At 39.1% G+C, this 23837-nt stretch overlaps 1 long non-coding RNA gene across 2 annotated transcripts in view; it reads right to left on the bottom strand.

The window, feature by feature from the left end:
* Nucleotides 1–9345: 9345 nt before the first annotated feature.
* The window catches only part of LOC136553996 (uncharacterized), a 129588-nt gene continuing 115096 nt past the window's right edge, over nt 9346–23837 (bottom strand). For both annotated transcript variants that reach the window (XR_010783265.1, XR_010783264.1), the window contains 2 exons: nt 12815–12990; nt 9346–9524 (listed from right to left, as the gene is read on the bottom strand). This is a non-coding gene — a long non-coding RNA (uncharacterized lncRNA). The remainder of the gene's footprint in view (nt 9525–12814; nt 12991–23837) is intronic.

The raw sequence follows: 23837 nt of genomic DNA, 5'->3' as shown, positions 1-23837 counted from the left end.
CAATGTGAAATGCAAAATCTTTCTGATGGGCTAAAAAATCCTACACTTTAAAGTGTTTTTAAAACATAACTATTTTCTGCTTCTTATCAAAAATGCAAATGGGTTGAGCAAATTTAGACTAAGGAAACCCTGAAAAGCCTATTCTGTAGGCATAAAGTCAATGAAATTATTTTCTATGGCTCCATCCACACTGCTTATTAAGCCTCTTTGAATGCGATCATGTCTTTGGCTATCTATTCCTTTCATGTTTCCCTTTCCTCTGTGTCCTCCATTGACCCTTTTCAAGGAACCTCAGAGTCATTGTTTCCAGCCGGGATTGTTGAAGACAAAAGACTAGGATCACACAGAGGCATGATATTAAAAATCATTTACTACCTTCCTGTGTTTCCAAAATTGCAACATGGAAAATTAGCTGGTGATCCAACAAGACCACAGGTACAGTGCTTGTAGGAGCTTATTCCAAAGACACTCTTCCTACATATTCTGTACCTTTTGTCTGTGCTGTCCCTCTTGGTCCCTGTCTGCCAGGAGCTACCAGCATTGGGGCCTGAAGATCTGTAATAATCCAGTTTCTTTCAAAGTACTTGACCTATTTTTCCTCATATTCCAGTGGGAATCCTTCAAACCTTCAATCCTTCAAATACTTTAAATTCTTCATACCTGGTATGGTATGTTGTTTTCCTGGAAAAGTTTTTCATTTTTTAAAAAATACCCAAGAATCGTGAAAATGGTCTACGAAGTCTCCTTCATACTACCAATGAGGAGGAAAAAATTTAGGAGCAATAAATAGATCCTGTGGAACAGTAACTCACTTCATAGTTATTGTTGGCAACAGGGATTCCATTTTTATGACTATTCCATTTTTATGAAATGGAATAGTCAGCTCTTTGAAGGCTGAGGAAAAGACAGGATCCACCTGACCAAGGGAGGCAAAGCATTTTTGCCAACAAGCTGGCCAAACTGATGAGACGTTAGGAATAAGAGGATGAAGATGATAACCCTCAGTCAGGTGAGGAAATGGTGGACAGGGCTGGCAAAAAAATGATGCCAGCCAATATGGCCAGAAGACATCTCATAATCAAAAAAAAAAGCAGCAGAAAGGGACCCCATCCCAAGTGTCAACAGAACAAATAAAGAACTGCTGATAGAGCTGGGGAAGCTCTCGCACTTTTTCTTCAAAATCAGCACTTTTGAGTGCTTCTCTGAAGTCTCTATACATTAACTCATACAGAAAGGGAACAAATAGGAGGAATTTGAGATTTGTGAATGGTCACATGGCTGCAATCCTATCAGGAACAAATAGGGAGGTAGCTTACATGGCTGGACCACTGCCCAGGGTCATACAGGGAGTTCAGGAAAGGATGGGGAGTGGGTGGGGGACGGAGTTGCTGTTTACATGAAAGGAGAAATGCGTGGGGCTCTGCCTAGGGCTGGGTAATGAGCCAGATGACAGCTTCTGGGTCAGGACTGGTGCACCAGTGAGGTCATGGTGGGCATCTACTACAACCTGATCAGGAAGAAACTAGATGAGGCCTTCTTCGGACAAATGGAAGCAGTCTCCCACTCACAGATCCTGCAAGGAGGGCCTGTTGAAAGGTCAGCACAATGGACACAAAGAATCCAGGAAGTTTCTGGAGTGCGTTGATGACAACATTCTAACCAAGTGCTGGAGGACTTGGTGAGGAGAGCTGTTCTGCTGGTCTTCATACAAACAAGAAAGAACTTTTTGGGAATGTCAAGGTTGAGGCAGCCTTGGCTGCAATGACCATGAGATAGCAGAATTCAGCATCCTGAAAGGTAACTGCAAATAAAAAAGCAGGATCACCACCCTGGAGTCCAGGAGAGCAGATCTTAGCCTTTTTAGGGATCTGCTTGGAAGAATCACATAGACCAATTAATAATTTCAATAATCACTTCCTGTATGTTCAAGAGTTGTCATTCCCATGATCAGGAATGACAGCAGGGGGCCTGCACAGCAGTACCTTGTCGATGTTTTTGGATACCTGGTGGGCATCTAAAGGAGTTGGGGCCAGGCCCTTCTCTGTAGTATCCACTGACAAGCCAAGAAACAATGGGTGCAAACAGAAACACAGGAAATTCCATTCAAAATAAGAAACTCCTTTTTTTAGTGAGGGTGGCCAAGCATTGCCGTAGGTCACCCAGAGAAGTCATAGAGACGCCAGTCTCAGAGATGTTCAAAACCCAGCTGTATACAGTCTGTGGCAGCCTGCTCTGGACAAGCAGGGATTTGGACTGGATAACTGCCAAGGGGCCTTTCCTCCTCAACTGTCCTCTGATTCTGAACACTTCCCCAAGGCTGGACAGTCCTTCACTGCAAAAGCCAGCAAGCAAAACAAACTCACAGCCCTCCTGGGCTGCAAAAGTGTTGTTTGCAATGTTGGGGGTTTTTTTTAATGAGATCAGTCTACTGAAGTACTCTTCTTTTAAAATTTGTCACAACAGATGTTATTTTTAGACAATACTTATACACATCCTTTTTAAACTTTAGCCATAATATTTGACTGGAACTATTTCCTGCGGTAATGGATTCTGCAGGTGAAGTCCACACAATGCTGAGGAGAGACACTTCCTTCACTTTTGTCTAAATATAGTGGTCAAGAATGCAACCAACTCCACCTAATCTCATGTAGTTTCAGTTTCATGATAACCCCAAAATGTGTAGATGTTGATACCAACAGGCCCTTTCTAATTTAGCTCATGTTTAACTTAGCTCTTTGCTTTCTGTTTTTTAAATTGAAGAAAAAATACTTCAAAATATGAGAGGAAACAAATCAGAGTAAAATTATGAAATTCCAGGAAGTACATTTGGCAAAGTTTGCCTATTTTCTGACAAAACAGGCCACATAGGAATGTAAACAACTGAGACAGAGAATTATTTGCTAATAAAACCTGTATATGAACAAACCCACGAGAAGACCCTTGTATCTGATAAGTAAAAAACAGCTCAGAATTAAATGGATCCTATTCGGCTGAACACATTCAGGTTTGAAGCTCCTGGGAACAACACCTGAGCTTTCATTTTAAAGCTTTCTAATGAGGAATGGAAGAGGAGCTCCTAATTCTTTTTAATTACTGCATAATTACTTGTGCTTTGTACACATTTTGGCTACATATCTGGCTAGAAGGAAAAAGCAGGAGCAGGAAGTTGAATAAACTAAACAAAATAAACTAAACTAAATCTCAATGCACATAAACTAAATCTAGCTCCAGTGTGGTTTCCAAAGCTTCTTAACCTCTCCTCTTCCCCAGGAATAGGTTGAAGGCTTTCAGGCTCTTAATCCTCTATAAATCCTGCTGCATAAAGTATGTGAATTTAGCAGCCCAAATTTAGAGTTTGAAAAGAGAAGAGGGGAGGTGCATAAGGTTTTTTAAAAAGTTTTCAGTGAAGTAACAAATAGACAACACCTGTGAAACAGCAAAGCTAGGTAATATTTTAATGGTGAAAGCAAAAATCAACTGTTTCTTTCAAATGTGGCCAAGAGTATCTGGGACTAAGGGAGCCATGAGGCCAGAACAACAGTAAACAACAGGGAGCATGGTGTTAAGAGCATACTGCTGGGAATAGGGAATCCTGGTGCTCTGAATCATTTCTGGGCCTTGTCCAGTGCCTGTCTAAAGTAAATGGCCTTAAAAATTCAGGGAGCCTGCAACTCTTTCCTAGTGTTTTTATTTGCAGCAGAATGAAGAACAGCAGCTCTGCCACCAATCTTTCCTCTTTGACCCTGCTTCTGTAAGAAGGCATTCACAACCACTGAATCCAACTCTGGCCTGAAATCCTTGGATCCTTAGCAGATTTCTAAACAACAAAGTATGCAAAGGCAGAAAATATGCATCTAGATGCTAAGTTCGTGGACAGATGAGCTAATTCCATCCAAGTATATATAAAGCTCTCAGACACCCAACTGCACAGTTTAGATAGGGAGAGGGTAGCCACATTGAAATCAAATATGCAAATTTAATCTAATCTTTCCTTTAGTTTTCTAAAAACTGTTTTTTAAAAGTTATTCTTCAGCCTACTTAAAATTGCTGCTAGAATTTTAAGTCCACAGTTAGAAAGATAAATCAACATTTAGCCACTGGAAAAACTGACTTGATTTCCAGAGATGCTAAGGAGCCAAAGTCAAGTTTGCAGGTCCTGGTGAGAGCAGTCTATCTATATGTTTACATGTTAGCTTGAGGATGGCATCAGCATTTAACATTGCAGATAAACCACTGGGCTTCCAGTAATAAGTTTTTAAGGAAAATAAGGTGTATAACATGTGGTCAGGTCTAAGAGGGGGAAAGCAGTAAAAGAGAACACGAAAAATAAAGGAAATCAGCTATATGCTACTGGTAAACAGCTGTATTGTGAAACTATGATCTTTCTCTTGTATAGAATTACCCAATTTTTTACAGGTCTATTTTTTATTATTTATTTGTGATATATATCTTGCATTAAACATCAGACAAGTAAAGTAGTAGATATTTTCCAACAGTTCCATATTCTTCCCTTTAACCCTTGAGTCTCCCTCCTTTTCTTTATCATGTAGCAGTAGACCATTACTCTTGTTGTATCTTAAAAATATCATATATAACACAACTTAGATCATCAGCTTTAACCTCCATCTTTTACCTTTCAAGCTTCATCTCAATGTCTGGATTTCTTCAATCCTAGATACTTCCCAGTCTGGTAGTTTCTCAAAATTTTGCTACCAAAATTCACTTAAAAAACAAAGAATGCATAGTTCTCTCTTCCTGACCCACCAATATTGTTACTAACATCAGCAGTTCTTCTTTCCTAGCTCCATTTCTTTCTTGGATTTCATTCTCCTTTCTTGTTTAGCTGCCCTTCTACTCCCAGTTTTTCATTACATTCCTTGGTGTTACTCATCTTCTCACTCTTCCTTTGCTGTCTATGTCTTCTCCTGCCCTTCATCACCTCCTCTTCTGCTCTCTGGTAATCTCTTCCACCAAAACAAATTCAGGTAACATCTCAAATGAATATATCACAAAACTATATTTTTTACTTGAACTTCTTTGATCCCATGCAAACACAAATTTTAGCCTCTGACATTTTCTGAGGAATGTCTAGCTGTCAGCTCCATTGTCTAGCTGTCATTATTAAAAGAGAGCACATAACATTCTTCACAATGTTCCTTTTCTAAGTTTCTATGTAAAATATCCCCATTTAGTCTTTCATTTTGGCATGTCATCATGCACAAGCTTCAATTGCATCCATGACCAGAGCTTGATGTAGGGATAGCCATAGTGAGAATTCCTTTATGACCTCTTGGAAGCATTTTGGTTCATGTTGTGCCTTGGCTAGCACAGTATCTCTTTTTCTGCTTTAAATGAAGGCAGTTTTTACTTGCACATCTAATGAATCCTTTCACTTGCTGTATTTTTTGACTGTCTCTGCTCTCCTTTACTACAATATCAAACATAAACATCTTCCTTTTCAAATCATGTTATGTCCTAGTCTTGCTACTTCTGCTTCACATTGGTATAAATCACTTATCTCAGAACTCATGGTATCTCAAATCAGGGAGGACGATATCCACATAAAAATATAAGATCTCATTTTTCCAAAAGCAGCTTAAAATGTCATGTTTGTCAAGAGGGATTACACATTTTTACACACACACATTTTTTACACACACACATTTTCACACACACAAATGTCATGTTTGTCAAGAGGGATTACACATTTTTACACACACACATTTTTTACACACACACATTTTCACACACACAAATGTCATGTTTGTCAAGAAGGATTACACATTTTTACACACATTTCAGATATGCAAACTCCTTCTGTGAACAGTAGAATAACACAGCTATAGATAATAATTTATATGCATTAAGTAATAATGTAAATTCATTTTTATGTCAATTCATTATTCAAATGAGAAATTTATTTTTTTTTTGCAAAAAAAGAAAATTAAAAAGAAATCCATTCTGACATCATAATTCTTTGTTCACTATAATTTTTTCCAGATTTCTAGACTCTTTTCTACAGACATACTTCTGCATCTGGTTTGTTTGTCTTTTTTTTTCCCCTGGAATTCAATCTATTTGAGGAAATCGCCATCCCACCAGAAATTAAGATCAATGAAAGCACAGGTATGTCCAAGATTCACAGTATGCTCCATATCTCACTGTAAGAGTCTAAATTCCCTTCTCATGATGTTCATTCTCCCCAACACACCTTATGAATGCTCAAATGTAATCTCTACTCTCCAAAGAAACTATGTAATAAAGTACCTTGCTCTTTTTGGATTAGAATGATTCAAACCTTCTGAAAGACAACTAAGGGGTTACTGAGAAACCAGAATAAACTGAGGGACAGGGACAACTGCCACTGCTGAAGCCCTGGATGTTGAAATATCTCTACTCCTTTTCTGTGGTAAGCTTCAAAAACCTACCAAAGAAATTTCCTATAAAGGACACATGAAAACACACTCACTCTTCAGAGCCTTTTGTTAGTCTCTGTTAATATTTCCCTTGGCTCCTTCTCAGTGAGGTTTTTAAACAGTTTTTAGACCTTGAGTGCCCATATAAAGTGCCTTAGTATTGGACTTAGGAGAATGATGGTTCAGCAGTTGATTTTGTCATAGCATTATCCTTGTAGTTTGCCTAACAAGTTCAACTTTGCAAAAATAACAACAATGTGTTTTTTCTAATTTGGCACAAGCCGCTTTCATGACTATAAACTAGTTGCTGCACTGCCGGTCAGATTGAAATTGGATTAAAGAAGTGATGTGGGGACATCAAAATAAATGATGGAAAATAAGAACAAAAAAGAATTCCAGTAAAGTAACAGAACAAGAATGTTATGTCTTGTCTTGACTGGATTAGTGATAAATAAAAATATTATCATTGAAAAACAGCTGATGCTGCATGGAAAAGTTTGAAAAGAATTCTGTTTAAAAGCAGACCTACACAAACAATTTTTTCCCTCATTCCTGAGTGACATCATCTTTTGCGTGGGGTCAGGGGAGGCCAAACACACAAATTCTGACTTTGGGCCCTTTGGTGATGGCTGTAAAGCTAAGTTATGCTAGAATAATTGTCCCAGCTGGACTGGACGTGAGTCACCCAATTTTCATCCCAGTGCTGGGTTTTCGGTGCTGTCACTTTGATCCTTGAGTTCACTTCATGACCAGTCTTCTTAGGTCACTGTGAGCCTTGAAGACAAAAACGTGTTTAGAAGTTCTTCTGAGCTGATACATGTGCATTCCACTGGCTGTGCAGTCCTAGCAATAACTTACAATCACTTATAATCAATGAAGCAAATGCCTGTGGACGGATTATTTAAAAATCAGCATTTTAAATAAGTGCCAATGAACTGCAGCTACTGAGCTGCAAAGCACACTGTGCAGGTCTGAATACAAAATACACTTTCCAAAATAAAGATACCTGAATGAACACTGTGCTCCTGCAACATACCCATTTTATGCAAGTATCCCTGTGGGCACTCAGCATATGATTATGTGTTAAGAACATGTGGATATTTAAGATAAATGGGAACATACTGCAGGCAACTTGTATGACAAGTGAATATAAAAATCACAGTGTGTCAATAATTGTTCTGCAAAGAAACTCTCTGGCTTTAAACAGAGATAAAGTAACAAAGGATTCAGTTACCTGCTGCTTAGGTTTGTTTGTTAATTTCTCACTATTTTATTAATGTTTACATTCAAAATGCAATAATAATAATTATACTAATCATTGACAGCGAATTTTAACATCTTCTATGTTCAATAAAGCTGAAATAAGAAATATTTTCATACCCACTCTAAGATAGGTAACTGCAACTATGGAATCAAACTCCTATCAGAAAAGATTTCAGCCTATAGTGAACAGAGCAGAGCCCAAAAATAAATTTAACTATTAAATTACTTTTTTAACATATATGTTAAATCTCGGTTAATTCATGCCAAAAAATGTAGCTACTGGAAGATATCTGACTGAAAAAGTCCAATTTCATCCCCTATCAGAACCTCATAAGCTGTTACCCACAAGATCCATGTGAAAATTAACAGTGAGTTCTAAAAAGCACATAAAAATAAAAACAAGAATATATGCCATGCTATGAAAATCAGACAACCAAGGGTTTGGTTTGCCTTTTTTTTAATATTTGGGGTTTTAAAGTATAATAAATATAAGTATAATAAAAGGTATATCTGAGTAGCATTAGGAGTGTGATTTCCCCTGATCTCAAAGACATTACTCACACCTTAGTCCCATTCCAGACAAAAGTGAAAGCAGATGATATGATGATATGATATGGTATGATATGATTGATATGATTATCTGCAGAAGTAGCCTGGTGAAGAAGAAAGTGGTGCTAGCTTTCTTCCAAACAGTCCACCAGGGTATCTCCACACAGGCATGAAGGAACCATTTCTAGGTATCAACAGGTTGTCTTTGTGCTCACTCAGCCAATGATTTTTCTGCAGAGAGTGCTGGAATAAGTATATTTCTAAGAGCCTTTAATCTTTGAATAGAATTTTTGAAACAATTTCTCAGAGTTGCAGTGTAAGATGGAAGGGGGATAGAACACCCTTAGGGAGTCAGAGCTAAGAAAAATGCACCAGAGTAGTACTTTGGCAAATGTTCCATAACACTGCAGCCAAATTAACTCACTGTTTTCTGTGCTTTCTTTCAATACAGTGCTGCTGGACATAATTCCAGACTGTTTCTTCTACTACTTTTATAAAAGTTGAGTCATTTCTTGAAGGACTGATGCACAGAGAAAGACAGCCTTGTTCTACTTTTTATAATCTTGAAGAAATGCTTTAAGTCTCTGTAACATGTCTTACTTGCAAATCAGTTTCCAGATTTTATTTTCCTTTCACGTTTCTTGTGAGCCTCCCCAGCTGAGTTCACCCTTCATTCTTTGCCAAAGTCTCTCTGCCCAGAGACTGTGCTCCCATGATCACACTGCTAACACTGTGACCAGAAGCTAAGCATCAGCAAAAGCTGTCATTCAGCTCTGAACCTCAGCCCTTTCCACTGGAGTGAAGTTTTCTTTGGCTATCTAAAAATGAAGTCCCTATTTCCTTAAAGTGAAATTGCAGCAGAGGAAATAGTGCACTCCATCAGTCTGCATATAAGTGACTGAAAAAAAAGCAATGAACATCTTGAATATTGTGTCCCACACTGTAATAAGACAAATAGAAGGTGGAACTTTAATTGGCAGAGGTGAAGTTACATTTATTATGGAAATTAGGATATATATTACAAAATGTAAATATGCCTATGGCTTTCTCTTCTTGATCATTTTGGGAAAAACTATGTCATACCATATTTTCCATGAAGAACTAGTTTTATCCACCCTTTCATTCACTCTCTCTGCCCTCTCTTCCTTTCATTTCAACTGATTGCTGAAGTATCAGGGTTAATAAATCTTCTCTTCAGTTCACACAGTTGTCCTGTTGTCCAGTATCCAGGAAGTAGCACAAAGCAGGATTTTGCCAAGTCACGATATCCTCACATCGTGTGAGTGGAAGAGTTTCCTGGGAAGAAGGATAAGCAAAGTTGCATTACTAGATCTCCCAAACTTTAAGCTTAGCAACAGCTTTGTCCCAGAGAAAATTATTCAGCTTGAGCTTCTCTAATGAATAATGCAGGGGGACTTGGAGTACTAGAACAATCTTCTTGCCATTTATGGATGCTAAGTTACCCAAGACAAAAAGCAAGATGCTAGTTTTGTAAACAGCTATTCTTTGGTAAACATTTTGGAATGCTTCCTTTTTCCACCCAGAAGTGAAGAAATCTTCATTGTGCCTGTAAAACTAAAACAGCCTTCGCACAGAAAATCTGTGTTAACCTCCTTCACAGAAAGAGCCAGAACAACTTTGACATGTGCTTTGAATTGGGAAATAAAAGAAAAAAAAGGATATTCTTGGATTTTATCTCCAGGGCAATATTTTGTCAGCATCCTAAGTCACTGCATACCCGACTACAGTTTTCCTAATCAAATGGTGATAAGGCAAGGAGAGAGCACCAAATCATGACATGAAATTTGCTGAAATTAATCAGACTCTGGACATAAGGTCTTGCTTTAAATAGGCTGAGATTCTTTTCCTGGGATCTGCCACATGAGGAGCTGTGTCCTGAAGCCATAATACTTTACTTGCTGCTCTTTCTTTCAGTCTGCATTGAAACTCAGAGCAGCCCAGTCTCCTTTGGCAATAGGAGGACAGAGATAGGTAGAGTGTGTCACTGAGAAAAGACACATTCACCCTTGTCTCAGAGAATCAAGATCATCTCAGAAAGAGATGAAATCATGTAAGCCATGGTTTTTTCACCCAGACTTCTATTTGACTGGAGTGTATTTCTGAGTGTGGAGTAGGGCACACTGCAGGGGTGTTCCATGGTTTAGCATTCACTGCTCCTAATCCTGAATAAAAAGCTTACTTTGAACAGCCCTCATACTAAAATTTCATGCACCACTTCCAGAGTGTTGGCAAAGCTACACTAGTTTTTAGGGAACTGATGCCAGCATTCCTGTCTAGAAACATCCTGAGCCATAAGTTAACTAACAAGTTCATATTGTTGCCTGTACAATTTCTTTTCTCTACCGATTTTGGCTGTGCCACCAAATTACTGGAATGTTCTGACAGGACGTCCAGTACACTGCAAGTGTAACATTCAACACAGTGCAAGAAGAACTGGTCTCAAGAGATGTCAGAGCAGCTGTTACACCCCAGCACTGTTTCAGTTTATAGGAAAACTTATGTCTGGCAGGGCATTCTGAACCCTTTCAGGACATGTGCTAAGCACTTAGAGAACATCTACCCTTGGGCAGTGTGACACATGTGCTTCATTGCTTGTGACTTGGTGGGTGGGGTTAATCCTGATCTACAACTTGATTCTGCACCCGTGTTTTTTCCTTTGTATTTTTGATTTTTACAAGCTGGTCATTCAAGTCAGAGGAGAAAAAGGCACAGCATTATCCTTGACGGGCATTTTTTAAAGAGACTGTCCCTTTGCTGGTAGACTTTCTAGGCATGGAGATATTTTTCAACTTTGCCACCTACAGTAAGGTTCACCTCAGGATTTTGTAGGTTCTCAGGCTTCTCTCAGGTTACTGAATTCTTCAATTTATCTTGTAGGCAGCTCTGTATAATTATTATAGATAGAAAAACCTGGTTTAAACTCATTTGCACCACAGTTAATCCAAAAGGACTTTTAAGAACTGGGAATGAGAGATCTTTTTCAACTTAAAAAAAAGATGGAAAGTTCTAGGAATGGATTTTCTTAATTTTTCTATTCCTTTTTGGCAAATGCAAGACTTACCTAAAGCAATCCATCAAGAATTTCAAGCTTCAATACTGTTTTTCTGGACACAGCACAAAGGAAGCTTGTTCCTCAAATAGCTTTGAACATCTTTTCCCATGAATAAAGACTCCTTTCAAACTACTCAAGACTATCTCAAACTACTACTCCAAAAATCACACACCAAAACCAGCTAAATGCATAGAAAATTCTGAATAATTGGAAAATCTGACTTTATACTTTTTTTGCTTTTTGTTGGGTTTTTTAATTGCATATTGATAGTGTGAGTTCAGAAACTCTAGATGTGTGGGTCTTTGAGTATTGGGACCATAAGCTCCAAGGCTTTCCCCAATAAATATCTGGGGTCTATAATATGCAGTCTAGTATCAGATTATGTAGGAGAATCACTGTCAGTGATCTCTGAATCAAGAACTTATAAGGGATCAAAAACTTACTGTCTCTGTCTGGGCCCAAAATCAATAAAAGCTATCCAGGAAACTCAGCTTTAAAGACAAAATTTGCAGTATCACTTCCTTTTAAGACTGAAAAAAAATACAGCATACAGGGTGTCTGTACATGGCAGTGCAAACACAAAAAAAAATAATTATTTAATATTCAAAAGGAAAAAATATTTCTAATTACTACACTTTCTGGACAAGGAGATATTTCAAGGAGCATGTGTCCTTCTTGTTACTTTTGTTACAAAATGTTCAGTTTGTACACCAACAATTGTTCAGCTCTACCCACAGCAAGCACCAGAAAACTCTTCCTGTTCTGAAGAAATACCATCAACCAGTTTCATTCAGTTGAGCTGACCAAACAGAAGGGTGTAGTCATGTCCCAAACAGTGAACTAATGGAAAATTAAAGAATAATTCCATCAAAATAAGTTTATGAAAATCATACTTCAATATGTAGAGTAACTCGTCTTCCACAGCAGAGATGCTGAATGATGTTGGTTAACCCTTGTGGGCAGCTCAGCCCCACACAGCCGCTCAGTTTCCAGGGAAGCAGGGCATTTTCATGGGTAATGGATACCTGGGAAGGCAAACTCCAAACATCACCTCCTCCATCTTTCCCCAGCTTTATATGCTGAGCATGATACCAAATGTTATGGGATGTTCCTGTGGTCAGTTGGGCTCCGCTTTCCCAGCTGTGCTCCACCCCAGCTCCTTGTGCACACCCAGCCTCCTGGCTGGTGGGGCAGGTGAAGAGGCAGAACAGGCAGCTCTCTGCCAGCACTACTCAGAGGTAGCTAATACATCCCTCTATTACCAACACTGTTTCCAGCATAAATCAAAAACCACAGCCCTGTACCAGCCCCTATAAAGAAAATAACTCTGTTTCAGCCAAAATCAGTACAGGTGAGCAATGAAATTCCTAGCTATTGAGCTACTGCATCACAAAAAGCTATGTTGCAAGTGCTGGGAAGGGAAAAATCACTCCCTCTAAAAGTATTCTGTAGAATCAAAATATTTGATGATCATTTATTTGCTTATGGATGGAGACTTGTAAAACATGCTTACACATGTAGCGAATTAGACTTCAATCAAATGTAGTCACTTCAGCTTTTGGAGGACTACCAGTTCAACTTTGAAGAGCCAAATGCAAGAAATCACATGATGAAAGTTTCTGTAGGAGGTGTTTGTTGGAGTCTTGGGCTGTCAAATTCTTCAGGAGTGTTCTGATCTTGTTCTTTGGTCTGAAACAAAGTACATAGAAGAGATAATCAAAAGACTTTGATCAGATGCAAAATTCAACACCATTCCTTTCCTTCATTTGCAAAGTTGACATCTATTCAAAATATTCAGGTTACCGAGGTTATAATATTTACTTTCCTATATTCATATACTGATGTCTGTATTAGTTATACTTGAAATTCACGTTTGCAGTTTAGACTTGTAATTTATACATTTTCTAGAAAAAGCCAGCAGATTTACACCTCAGAAAAGGGATATGTGAGAAGGGAACTGTCTATGTAATATATACAATAAATGTAGTGCTGTTCCTTCAAAGTGAGCTGAAGGTGCTATGCAAGCTAAACAACTCGGTCAGAACCTGTTTATCCCACATCATCCCGCTAACCTCAGTGAACAAAGACAGCACTGTACAGCACATAAAAGAGGGAATTATGATAAAATCCCAGCAAGTCCTACTCATAAATTCAAGAAAGAAAAGTCTATAAGAAAAAGTGATTCTTCCAGTCCGGAAGAAGTAAATAACTTTCCATATTCAAGATTTTTACTCTTTTGTAAAACTGACAGCAGCCTGTGTCAATTATTAAATATTTTCTCATTTCTAATATGTCATGCAGTGCCATGCAAAGTGTCTCAGCCAACATACAGAAGACTTACATATCCTTCTACCAAACCTGTTACCTCAGCAAATACTTCTGATTAATGGTATATAAAGGTATATAAGGTATATAAAAAAGGATTTTTTCATATTTATGAAAAAATCAAATTACTGTTATCACACCAAAAAAAAAACAAACAAACAAACAAAAAAAAAAACCCTAAAAACAATGTTTTTTCTGAAGCCTGGTCAAGGTTGAGTAAAATACTATTGGAGAAAGGATCAAAATACTCACATAAGCAGAGATTTGGATGACTAGAAAAGCAAAGAGCTAAGTAGGTCTTCTGGTCACAATTCAATTTTTTAGGATATGTGTTGCAGTTAAACAGATTATGGTGTGTGATGCAGTTGATTTGCAGGCTTCATCACTTGGATGTCTCCAATGTTCCAATTTTGCCTTTTGGCCACTTTCCTACTGAATGAACTTCCACAAGAAATGTGTAATGTTCAGCATTCTTGGTGCTCTTTTTCCCATTGTCTCTGTTAAATTAATTAGGACTACATATTTAATTTCATTTCTGAGACTATCAGCCCACAAGTCAGAGGAATTTTTTTAAGTCCTGCAAAATGATCATCTCATGGCTCCTGTAGCAAGTTATCACAACAAGAAGCCTGACTTTCCATCTTTCTGAGTTACTGTGATATTATCCAAGGCTAGTTAAAGAGTTTCCAGTGAATGAGTTCTGAAGTAGAGCCAATTTTTCTACAGTCTCAGGCTCTTTCTTCTATTCTCAGAAGAGGAGGTAGACCTATGGACATCTGATCTTTCTGGTTTCTAGAATTCACCTTTAGTTTTAGATAATTTTTAATTTTTGGCATTAGCTCTTGTGAATGAAACTGATTCCCAGGAACATAAAGTCCAAATAGCTCAATTCAGCCAGACTGATATTGTCCAAAAAATAAACAAATCAACATGAAAAGCCTTCTGGGGATACAGCTCAATTTTAGCACATCTGTTCAGCACATCACTTCTCAAAACAGGCACATCCCTCGGTATCCCTTATCTTTAATTAGATTCTGCAGATGTTGAATACCCCATCTGTGCTCGTCCCTGGAAGTCAGAAAAGCTGAATAGAGGCTGAGGTGAACGGCACCATCCCAGCACATGGGAAGCACTGCTGATGAGCCCCACGGCACTCACAGGAGTTGCTGCATGGCAGTCTGAGCTCCTGTGCCCGGCAGTGGTGGGACAAGCACCAAGGTGAGGGGGGAACAGGCAAAGGAGTTCACCCCACACCTGGCTGCAGCTGGTGCGCCGTGCTGGGCAGCTGCTGCCCCATGGCTGGGCTGAGCAAGGCTTTCCTGCTGGGAACTTGTTGGAGCTTGACTCACAATTTTCCTTGTCTGTGCAACACTTTTCTGTTGCAGAGTCTCCAGGGAATTCCCACACCCAAAACAAACACCAGCAGGCTTCCTTCCCAGACTAGATTGTGACTTTTCCCTACACGTTTTGTTAGTTTGCATGTTGTCTCTTCTTGCTTAACAACTGTGCTTGTGGAAACTGCTCTCATTTCATCTGAGGTTACCTACACTTAAATCTGCCTGAATGGACATGATTCAGTAGAACAGGCTTCTAAGAGACAGTTGTTCTGCCATTAAATTTCAAAGGACACTGATTTAAGGAAAGATACAGTTTACGCTTGACCCTTATGCCCACTGAAAAACCAAAAAGACACAACTATATACTCAGATGTAAAAACGTCACAGGACCGTGAAGAAAATGATATTGATGAACAACACATCTTTTCCTTCATTTGCTTGTAGCATTTGAACATGAATTAAACCTTAAGTTTAATAAGAGATCTATCAATGACTCATATAAAAATTTCAAAAATATATCAATTTTGTGTGGGAGTCGATAACATGATACAGCCAGTTGAAACTGAGGGGGTTGCTGGAATTGTGTCCTGCTAGAGGTTTTATCTGTTCTAGCAGTTTTGTGCAGGTCCCACTTTGTTCAAGGTCTGTAGGTGAGAGGGGAATACACAAATCCTTCCACAGAAAGAAGCATTTGAGAGGAGGGTTTGGTCACCAGGTGTCCACCAACAGGAAGCATAGATGAGTGTGCAAAATACTGCCTTCCAGCACATTGCCAGCAGTGATATGCTCTCCTCAGACCTTCAGTGTCCTCACCCTGACATCAGACCCCTGACACAATCATCTCACAGAGGGACCAACAATTTTGTTGCTCGCAAGTCTGTCAGACTTCAGCCAGTTCATCTGAGCTCAGAGCCCATCCTTCCACAGCAGGTATCCTCATGGCAATCTGCTACCATTTCTCTTTTCCAGTTCTCAGATGGAGCATTGCCTTGGTTCCCTCCATCTGCCTCTCATTTCTTATTCCAGACTCCTTGATGAACCAATGGTAAGCATTGGGCTTGCCTCAGGCTGCTATAAATTTGTTTTCCAAACAACATTTTCCAAAAGATAAGTTACTGGGGAAGAGACAGTTTGTTCCAGCTCTTGACATCTTCATTTTGTAACTCTTTAACTCATCCGTGATTTGAAACTGTAAGTCCTAGTCAGTGGGGTGGTCCCTCTGACTGGGAAGGCATAATTCATGTCTTTACAAAAATCTGCCCAACCATGCTTAAGTCTCCCATTAATTCTCCTGCTGACCACACTAAAGAAAAAAGAAAGCATCAACCCAGAAAAACTAAAAACTATTTGAACAACATGAAGGGCTTGAAGGTTCATGAAGGGCTGTTAGCTCCCCTGATGCAGGGTGAAAACAGAATGCCAGACTCTCTTGGTCTTGCAGTGATTTTCTGCTGGCATCCAGCTTACATCTAGGAGAGAGTTGGCCAATTTGAAAAATTAGAGTTGCTTGTAATGACATTATGAAGATGAGGGAAATAAGTTGATGAGCCCACATAACGGCAGTGGGAACAGATAAAACAATATATAGTGGAGAGCACAGGTGAGAGTGGAGTGAAGGAGTCCACCAACCAAGTTTGAATGAAGAACTACCATAGAAGAATAGTTTGGGGACAGAAAATTAAGACATCGGGAGAAAACAAAGGAAAACTTGCTTGGGTTTGCATGACAAGGTTTTGGTAGTCAGGGGGCTGCAGGGATGGTATCTGAGAAGAAACACCAGAAGTTGCTCCAATGCCAAACAGAGCCAGGCCTAGATAGCTCAAAGACAGACCAAAGTAAATCCCATCAGCAGTGTTGGTAGCACTTCTGGGACAGCACATTTACAAAATGCAAAAAAAAAAAAAAAGCTGTGCAAAGCTGTGCTGCATCACACAGGATAGATGAAGGAGAACATGTGAGTAACAGCTCTGCAGACACCAACATCAGCAGAGAAGGAGGGGGAGGACATGGTCTGGGAACCAGAGCAGAGATTTCCCTGTAGCCTGTGGTGAAGAGCATGATGAGGAAAGTGTGCCGCTGCAGCACATGGAGATCAAGAGTGGAGCAGAGATCCACCTTGTGGCTCTTGGAGGATCACCCACTGGAGCAGGTGGATGTGCCCTGAAGGAAGCTGCAGCCTGTGGAGAACCCATGCTGGAGCAGCTTTTCCCCACACTGAAGCACAGGAAGTGAGGAAGGTGCAGCAAATGTAAAGTGTTATGAGTTAACTGCAAGACCCATTCCCCATCCTTTCTGCACCACTTGGGGGAGGCGGTTGAAAAGTTGGGAGTACAGATGAGCCTGGGAAGAAGGGAGGAATGAGGGGAAGATATTTTTAGGTTCATTCCTATTTGCTATTACTCTGCTTTATCTATAAATAAGATTAATTTCCCCAAGTCAATTTTGTTTTGCCCATGATGGTAATTACTGGAGTGATCTCCCTGTCCTTCTGTTGACTCACAAGATTTTAGTTATATTTTCTTTCCCCTGTCCAGCTGAGGCAAGGAGTGGCACAGAGGCTCGGTGGGCACCTGGCAGCCAGCCAAGGTCAATCCACCATAAATATTAACATTGTATTTGAAATCTGGGAATATTTTCAAGTAAAGATGAGAAAAAGAGAGGAATCCACATGAAAATCTGACAAGTATGTTGTTAATCAGATTTTTAAAGAACTATAAATGCATAAACTAATTAGAATAGAATAAAAGCATGAGTAGTCAGCATAAATAAGCAAGTATAAGAACTGAGCCAAAGCTGCTCGGAATAATTAGTGTCATCATACATCTTGGGAATTAATTAAAACCACACAAAATATGTTGTTAATTCATAGAATCATTAAGGTTTGAAAAGACCTCTAAAATCATTGAGTCCAGCCCTTTGACTGAACATGACCATGCCAACTAAACCATGGCACTAAGCACCACATCCTTCTTGGATTCTTGAATATCCAAGTAGTTTCTTGAACACTAGCTGAGTTGGTGACTCCATTGCTGCCCTGGGCAGCCCATTCCAATTCTTAATCACTCTTCCAGTGAAGAAATTCTTCCTGATGTCCAGCCTTACCTTAACTCTTCAAAAATCAACTTTACAAAAGGTATTGTATTTATATTATTACTTAAGAGTTAACTTGAAGTGCATGTACATGGATGTAGCAGCTGCATGGAAGAGCTGGGAGAAAGTAATTGACAAAATGGGTCATAAAGAAATATTGGCTTAACTGTCTTAATTGAATCCCAGATGGACATCAGCTATAGGCTATCAGCTTTTCTTGTCTCTATGGCAAGGCAACATTACGTGATTAGGATAATACCCATTTAAAATATTGTGCTGGCAAGGTCAGTCCTTGAAACAAAACTAAAACCTGTATAGAAGTTTAATTCCCTCACAGTATCACAATGGGTCGGATTGGGTGGGTCAGTTTGGAAGGAACTGCAGTGGATCATCTGGTCCAACCTCCTTTCTCAAGTAGGATCACCCTAGAGAACACAGGATTGTATCCAGGCAGAGAGCTCTTGAGTATCTCCAGTGAAGGAGATCCCACAGCCTCTCAGGGCAATCTGTTCCAGGGTGCAGTCACCCACACAGCAAAGTTCTTAACTTATATTGAAATGGAACTTCTGTGAATCCCTTTCTGTGCCCCTGTCCTTTCCCTATACTAACATGCTGTGGTTCTAATACGGAATCTCATATTTGATTACATCATTACAAATTAGCTTTTTAAACAGCTACAGAAAGCAATGTCCTTAATTGATTTTACATAGTGCATTTAATCAATCAAGTCAGACAAAAAGTGAAATTCATTTACATAATAGGCATCATGCCTCCAGAGTGCCTTTTGATACTACTCTGCCTCATATACCAAATCTTCTCTTCTCTTCTCTTCTCTTCTCTTCTCTTCTCTTCTCTTCTCTTCTCTTCTCTTCTCTTCTCTTCTCTTCTCTTCTCTTCTCTTCTCTTCTCTTCCTCTTCCTCTTCCTCTTCCTCTTCCTCTTCCCTCCCTTTTTTGTTCCTTCCCTTGCTGAAGATGTGAACAAGTGCTTCTTTGATACTAACAATTTCTACACTACACTACACGTGATCTTAGCCAAAAGGCTGAGAACCAGCCTATAGATTCCTATAGATTTATGTTTGATGTTTGATTGTCTTTTAAAATTTAAAATTTCAATTTGGTTATATAACAGCTTCTGTTTTTTCTACTCTAATGATCTGAGCTTACATTTAAGTTTTTCTTCAGATGATGGTCTCTGAGCAAGTCTCCTTTCTCAGCCATCCTAGTGCCAAGAAACTTTTGTGATCTACTCCTTAGGTGTACTTATTTGACTTTATTATGGACAGTTAGGGAGTTTGACATAGACAAGTTCAGACAATATGAAAAGATGAAAGAAACTTGGAAAAAACTTCAATATGCCTCCACTCTAAACCCCTACATTGGCTTATCTGTGATACTAACCTTACAGGACTATCTATTCTTACTAGAATTAGTCCAGGAATGCTTTAAAATCATGCTCAGAAAGCTGGCAGCGAGTAAGAAGAGGTTGCTGCATGAGAGGTAAGGTGACAATGGTGATGGAAAAAAGCAAGAAAGTAGGGCCTGCCAGAAAGGAGAAGCATGGTAGAGTGAAGCACCAGGAGCAAGGCAGGGATCTTGGAGGGCAGTAACTGTCCCTAAACTGGTTGCAGCCTTCTCCTTAAAGATGCTGTGTTCCCTGAAGACCTCTCTGTGTTTTCAGTGGCCCTTTCTGAGCTCAGGGTGTAAATCACTATGTCACAACTGAGCACTGGATTGTGGGCAACAGCACTCACAGTGGAGCACGTCTGCAGAACCAGTAGGGTTCATTATTTGGCCTCCAGAAATCTGAGAAGAGTTCAAATGGATTTTACATACCTGAGCCTTGCATGATGCTGGCACTTGTCATTAGCAGTCTGCACAAAGGGACTCATTCTGCCAGTGACTAAAACATGCTCTGACACAGCTGTGTAATAGGTGGCAAAGATTATGCATGCTTAATCTCCTCTCCTGGACAGACTTTACCAAAGGGTGAAACTAGCCACATCAGTTCCAGTATTTCAGAGAAACCACTTGACAACGCCTCTCCCACAGGCTGATCTGCTCTGCCTTGTCCCAAGGAATGGACACTGTGCTTTAAGCAGTTGATTATTCAGCAGCTAGATAGCATGCTGCTGATGAACTTGTGAATTAGTTATTAACAATTATTCCACTCATTTTTATTTAACACATACTGCATGACACCACTTTTACTACTCCTTCTGGTTGTCCCCATGAAATTCAAAATGAGTTGAAACCATGAGAATTTTCTATCTTAAGAGCTATGGTACTCAGCTATTGCAGACATAGCGTGCTCTTTATTTGGTTTTGAAACGATTCAGAAGGGGTCTCACTCTACATAAGGTTTCACATGTCTGAGGAAATAGTTCAGGTGGCATAGCAGTTTGTAGCTGCTATTGTGTCTTTGGTGATTTCTTTTTCTTAAAATTTATAATTCATTGTACTAATTATAAGCATCAGTTATGAGGCCCAACTTGTGTTTCTAGTTGAAGGCAGATTTATCTAAGATCTTTAGATCCAAGCATCCAGCAGTTTCAACCTAGAGTGTCTCAACCAAGTGGTGCAAAGATTTACAAAATAGAAATTCTGGGTCTGCACTGTTACTCTGTGTAACAAGCTCAATATCAGACTCCTTGGTGGCCTTGCACCATGATCATATCACTGCTCCTCAGTTTCCCCACAGAGAAAAAAGAAAATGGACTTCCCAACTGCCTTTGTTGAGAAAGGATGGTGACCCCATAGATGTTGTATGAGCACCACAAGCTGAAGTCCAGATCTACAGAGTAGAAGTTTGCACATGAGGTAATTGTTTGGGCTCTCTTTGTAGTCAATGAAGAGAAAAGGGAAACTGCAGGGGATGATTTATGTCACCCTAAAATAGTAACTTTAACTAGGGCAAATGAATCCCATCTTGGAAGTGGCTGTTTGGCTGCAATGACTATAAAAGGAGTCAAGGAAATTATCTCTCAAGTAAATGTCAACACTACAAACACGTGAAGTTCATTAAGATTATTCCATCTGAAGGTCTCTGCAGGTCACAGCAGGGACCTCAGTATCCTGTTATTAGCCTCTGACCTTTGCCTGCTCAAAGAGCCTTTAGACTTAGAGGACCTTCTGACCCCTGCACAAGGGCAATCAAGACAGCAAAATAAACTTATAAACTGCTGTCAGTCTGCTCTCTACAGAGAGGGTGAGAAAAAATCTCTATCATACCAGTACTATGGATCTCTAAAGCTCCAGACTCTGCCTGTGTGGCTAAAAAAGATGTGCTCTGCCATGATGAAGACAAATACATGCCATACTTATTGCAAAAGTCCCTAGGGAAACATATTTTGGTCATAGCTCCACTGTACTAAGTGCTGTGCTTTTAAACTAGAGACAGTCTGCACCACAAACACCCTCACAAACTGCCTCACAGGCAAGACAATCAAAGTATTGTGGTCCACCCCTTAAAGATGGGAAACTGAGAGAGACATTAAACACTGACTTGCCCAAATTATATAGGAAGTCTGTGGCGGGACCTTGTTTCTCCCAAAACATTGTATATAGCCACATGCTTGCAACAATATTGCTAGTCTGGGGAGAGAGAGACTTTTCTATCAGGGTTGTGCTTACTGATGCTATGTGATTTGCTTTTCTGTAATTTGGCTTAATTTCATGTAAGTGAAATGTTTTGCAATGCAGTGCATGACTGTACAGTATCAAACCACATCAATACCCAGCTCTTTGGTGAAGAGGGGATGGAAGAATTCCCTGGAGTGACTTTCAAGAAGTTTCAAGTCTCCTTCCCTTAGCCAAACAGTGTGGAGACAATCAAGGCTGTAACAATGATAGCTTGAAAGCTAGCAGGTTGCTGGGTTATATTCTCAGCATGAAGCTAAATGTTTAAGTTTATACATATGTAGAACCAAGTGTCAGCTGCTGCTAAAAAAAGTGTTCCGTTTCCAAGCACTGAAAATTTACTCAACATCTATTTTCAAATTCATAAAGTTTCCAAAATGGTGGGTTTGCATTTACAATTAAAATCCAACCTTACAAACAAGAATTTTTGGTATCTGATGGAAACCAGATGAGAAACACTTCTCAAGAGGGATGGTTTATTTCCCCCTCTATAACATAAAAGAGGGAAACATCAGAGTGTCAAATACAAATGAAAAAAGTTCAAGAGTAAATTGTGAGGTTTTGAGAAAGGCTTAGTAAGGGCATGATTCAATATTAATATGCTATTGTGATCATGTAGAGTCACTGAAAAAAAAAAGTCTCTGCTTCCATTATAAAGTATTAATCTTACTCTTTGGATAGAAACTGCAGATCCTTGGCTTTCATGCTTTTTAATTATGGTTTAAGATCAACAATGAAATCAGCTGTTAAATCCTCATGAGTGATTGATTTCTAATGGCTGTCAGAATTCCCTATTATTCCCTATGATTACCTATTATTACTTCTGCAGAATGCAGTTTCCAGTTCTGAATGCTCTTCATACACAGAAGTCTTATATTTGTCATCAGAACTTACAGTAAAAGTATTGTTTCAGGACTGTGACCACACCACAGTTTTCTGCATCTTCCTTTCCCTTCCTGTAAGAGGTATTTTTAAGCATGGTTTTAAAAAATGTAAAATAAATGCCTTATTTCTCACACAAATAATGGATTCACATCCACATATCAGGATCTAATGTTGTGTATATCAACAAATTTATTTGAAATCTTGGAGATAATATCAGGCAATGAATGGCAAAGTCAATATATTTTCAATTTCTCTCACCAGAAAAGAAGAGGAAGGAATGTGAAAGGCACTGATTTAAGGCTGATAGAAGGCAGCAGTTGCATGCAATCTCTTTTATACACTAAGTTAATCTGTTTTATTCAGTATCATGAGGTTTATCTGAGGCAAAGAACTTAGCAGAATTCAGATGGGAAAGTGACTCTTATTCGGAAAATGAGACTTTCAGCAGTTAGATAACACTACAACAATTTAAAATTGAAACAAAAGGTAGTCATTCCACTAAGGGGCCTAAATTTCATTTCCTCCTTGATAAGAAATTTTCAGCAGTTTATTTCCTAATTGCTTTTGGGAATTTGATTAAGTCTGCATCAGACACCAGCCTGCTCTTCTGAACCAGTGCTGGAGTAAGATCTAGATGGGAAGGCTTACATGAGGTAATACATTATCCAAAAGTGATGGTATATTCAGACAGATTGATTTATTTAGAAGAGCTTCTGTTGAAAAACAGCTGTTGAATCCCTGAGATGCATCTGGGGAGCCCCTACCTGAATGCCAGAGTCTGAAAATGACTTCTCTGTTCAGTGGTAGGCCAGCAGCCTGCATTTGCTTGGCCTCAAGTAAAAGATGTCAAAAGTAGATATATTGTAAAATTTTTAAATAAAATATAGGCATCTCCAAAGCAAAACAGTTTTTCTAAAACCTAAAGTTATAGTGGAATTTGGAATTATATGCTCTGAATTGCTCTTTGTTTGTTTTTTTTTTTTTTTTTTTGCTATTTTTTATTTCCTGACTGACTTTTATCAGTACTGTAAAACATTTGACTGAATGGCATAGTAAAAATAGTGCCAAGAGCAAAGAAGATTTTATGCCCTTCCATTGCAGCCTGTTAGTCTCAGTTTACTGGGCCCATGAATTCTTGAACACTTCTCAATCTACATTCATTTGTTCATCAGGTAAATCCCTCAATTAATAAAGAGTCATGTAGGTGTCATGTGGATTTTGCTACAGAAATATTTAACAGTCTCTCCTGTGATTATTAAATA

This window comes from Molothrus aeneus, chromosome 3 (genome assembly GCF_037042795.1).
Source record: "Molothrus aeneus isolate 106 chromosome 3, BPBGC_Maene_1.0, whole genome shotgun sequence".
In the NCBI taxonomy this organism is placed as follows: Eukaryota; Metazoa; Chordata; class Aves; order Passeriformes; family Icteridae; genus Molothrus; species Molothrus aeneus.
This window is presented reverse-complemented; position numbering and strand designations above follow the sequence as displayed.